Below are 3,804 nucleotides of genomic sequence, written 5' to 3' on the forward strand. Positions count from 1 at the left end.
TCTCGGGTTTCTGTCCAAAGCCAGTGTGGGTGATGTGGATACGGGGTGAGCAGGAGCAACAGGGCACCCTGCAAGGTATGTCTTGCCTAATGCTGACGGGACATGGTATCTTCAGACGTCCTTGGAGGTGGAAGCCAGAAAGGCAAACAATCTGTCTTGCTGAGTGAGACACAGAAGTCTAGGAGGCCAGGATATTGTGTTCTTCTGGGGTGAGAAAGGGTGGGAGCCCCTCTGGGAAAGTGGGTGGCAGGTCCTCAGAGCCGGAGAGCCTGATGAAAAACTTGGGATTCTAGAACTCCAGACTAAAAAGTACATATATTTAGTAACCCATGAAGCTGGGAGCTGAGTGTGAGGATCCTGTAGATGTGGCAGAAGCAGAGGTTGGGTGAAGGGTCCATCTCTGAGCAGGGATGGGAAACGAGAAGGAGGAAGAGGGGTTGGTGAAGAAGAGGGTGACTGGAGCAAACAGGAACAGAAAGGTGCAGGTCAATCCGGGGTGAATGGGAAATGACACCCTCCGTGCACTAAACCCTCAGAGCAGCACCGCCCTGTGGGCTGAGTCTTCCTGGCACTGATGGTGCCCCTGGTGCTTCAGGTGGGTCTTGCGCTCTGGCTCTGGAAGCACTTGTAAGTCTCTGCAGCCATGTTTCTGCCCTTTCCAAAACGTCTCCCCACTTTACTGTCTGTCCTCAGCCCTCATCCTCCCAGTGCCCTCCCCCTGCAGCCCTTATCTCCACCTACTGCAGAGCAATTTCCAATCTCTTCCTCCTAGGAAATCACACTGGAGACTTCAGGGCACTGGCCTCCTTTTGGAGAGATATCCCAACAGTCCAGGACCAGGACATCCCTAAACCCATCTCCGTGGTGATGAATCTTCTCTGTGTCCAACATTTGTCTTTCCTCTCTGCTCAATGATCAGTTGTCAAGATGAGTTAAGTGTTATTTAGGGGGATTTGTTAGTCTGACCTGATTCTGGGATTTAAATCTCAAAATTATCTCAGAGTATGATGAAGTCCCAGCAACCTCCACGAGTCACAGGCATCAGATGTCGCTTGCTCCAGCGAGCCCTCCCTTTTTTTTTTTTTTTTTTAACAACTGGAAGCAGTCTTTGCTTGGTGAGAGTTAGCACCACATTTTCCTGCACTTGCCAGATCTATTCCTGACCCCCAGCCCTTGCTGCCAACAGTTAGGGTCCATCCCTGTCTAATTCTAATTCTTAGGATTTTAGAGATGACGTTCATGTCTTTTTAATATTTGTATCCTTGCCAGGGAGTCCCACTGCATGGAATATGTCCTCACTAAATACCTGTGTTGAATTTATGTCAATTTCATAGGTTTTTCTTTTTCTTTTGCCTTCTGACAGGTTTGTGGTAGTTGAGGTATTTGCACAAGTGGACATTTCTGGAATATAACGTTGAGATGGGAGAGATGGAAAAAGTGAAATATATTGGGAGAGGGAGAGAAAATCATGGAACTTCACCAAACTTCTCTCCTAAATTAGACTCATTGGCCAATTCTCCAGAGACCAGTCTGTCACCCTCGCATGGGCACCTTGTGTTTTTTGGTTGATTGACTCTACCCTCATGTGTACCCCTGTAAGGACACAAGCCTATACCAAACTGACTCCATGACAGGCTAATGTTTCCCCTCTGAACTAGAAGGCACCTTGGGGTATCCAGTCAGGAAATGCCAGCTACCTCTCCCCACATTCCTAAATAGGAGGCCTACAGATAGAAACTTTAGATAGGACGCTGTTACCTAATGTTAAAGTTAACCCGAAGGTCACTAGCTCTGTAATTGGTTAATTTTAAAGATACCCTAAATGTTGTAATTGGGTCCCACCAAAAGTAATGAATGCTCTGAACAATGTGTATGGTGAAAGTTGCTGCCAATACTGTTGTAACATTATGATTGGGTCACTGTACGTATGTCACAATTTCTTGTAACTCCCTCTTCCCAAACCCCATGAAAACCCTACTCAGCCCAGTTCAGGGATCTCAGCATGGATCCACTGTGTTGGTGAAGTCTGTGAGCCCGAGCCCGTATTAAAGCCCTTTGCCTTTGCATGCGTGCCTCGGTCTCCCTGGTGGTCTCTGGTCATTGAGGATACGGTGTTCTGGGCATTACAGTCCTGGATTCGAATCAGCCTGAGTTCCTCTGGAGAAAGCATACTTTTACAATGTGACAGGATGAAGGATGGACAGGCAACCTCCAGTTCAGGCCAATCATGAGGCAGCTGCCACTTTTCCTTGCCCAGATGATGGTTCATGGCCAGGCACCTGCTCCAGGTGGCTCGGTCACAGGCATTCTGATTCTTGTGGTCAATGGCGGGAAATGAGATGGAGTCTCTTGTTCTGGATGATAAGGTGGGGGTATGAAGCCTAAGCAATTGCAATCCATTTTTCAGGAGCAGAGCAGCAAGCCTAAGGGTGACATCAACGTTCAAGAATGCAGAGAAATTGTACACGTGATGTTTTCTAAAAGATTTGATCCAAAGTGCTCTCACTACAAGAATGAGAAGAAAAGAAGAGAAAGAGAAAGGTGTGGGTTCAGATGAGAGGTGGTGAGGTAGTGCGACTGTGGGCATCACGTCACCCTGTACATCAAATGTGTACTTCATTTTATGTTTTTTAGAGAAAACCGCTTATTGCCTAGCAATTAAAAGTATTCAAATGATGATGAATGCTACATAAAATATTAATTTCCATGGTTTGCTTGAATTCAAGTTTTTTTGACCAAAGCTTCATTTTCCTTCCAAAATGCTGCATGCCACATTGGGAGCTCTACAGCTCAGGACCTGAGCATCACCTGCAACTCGCTGCATGCCTCATGTGCACTGGGCTCCCAACGTTCTTCAGGCCATTCTCTCTAAGAAATCATTGGAAGACTTTCATCAGGAGGACCTTTGTTCCTGTCACAACACAGGCTCTGCCGCACCTGTGAGAGCTGGCAAAGGTGTGCATGGCCTGTGGTGCCTCCCAGCCTTCCTCCCTGGGTGGAGGGAAAGCTGCACACTGTACAAAGGTACCATTTTCATTGGTCATCAAACTCCAGTGATGGGGAAAACAGTGGCCACAACAAAAACAAAACATCAGAATAGTGAAGGCAGACACACAGACCCACACAGGGGACTGGAGCCCCAACAACCCTGGGGTCCTCAACTCGGTCAGCCAATGCAGTCCCTGTATGGTTTCAGCCCACAAAGCCGGATTTCCATCCTTTGTAACTCCCCTCTGGTGGATGTGAACATGGCCTCCTAGGATGCTGGGTTAATATCTCTCTTCCTTGCAGTGTTCTTCCTCACTTTCCTCTTCCTTTTCTTCAATTATTGAAAATCTTCCTCTATTCCTTTTCTTCCCACCTTGATTTTTGCTTTACACATCCTTATCTGTCACACTCTTACCCTGTCTGCTTAGTAACTCTGACATCTGAATCAATCCCTATCCTGAGTATTTTCCTGGATTTCTAGCAAACCACTGATCAGGATTTGAGGTGCTGGTTCTGCTGCTCAATCAGTGACCTGTAACATTTCTTCCAGGGTTTTCCCAGAGATGAAAAGATAAGCTCCACCAGCCTTTATGAACCAGGAAAGGCTGTGGCAATGGCATTAACTACTCAAAATGCAGGAACTTTTCCATGGATTTCTTCCCAACACAATGTATCCATTTGTTCATTCGTTCATTTAGTCATTCATTTATTAATATATACATACATTCTATTATTCATTCATTTCTTCATGACTTACTCAACTTTTGCTATTTGTATGGTAAACATGTTCTCTAATACTGGTTCTAAAATGTATGA

General features: G+C 46.1%; 1 pseudogene; it reads left to right on the plus strand.

Moving 5' to 3' along the window:
* LOC115288501 overlaps positions 1-868 on the plus strand; it is a 3,413-nt pseudogene extending 2,545 nt beyond the window's left edge.
* Positions 869-3,804: the final 2,936 nt, after the last annotated feature.

This window comes from Suricata suricatta, chromosome 3 (genome assembly GCF_006229205.1).
Source record: "Suricata suricatta isolate VVHF042 chromosome 3, meerkat_22Aug2017_6uvM2_HiC, whole genome shotgun sequence".
In the NCBI taxonomy this organism is placed as follows: domain Eukaryota; kingdom Metazoa; phylum Chordata; class Mammalia; order Carnivora; family Herpestidae; genus Suricata; species Suricata suricatta.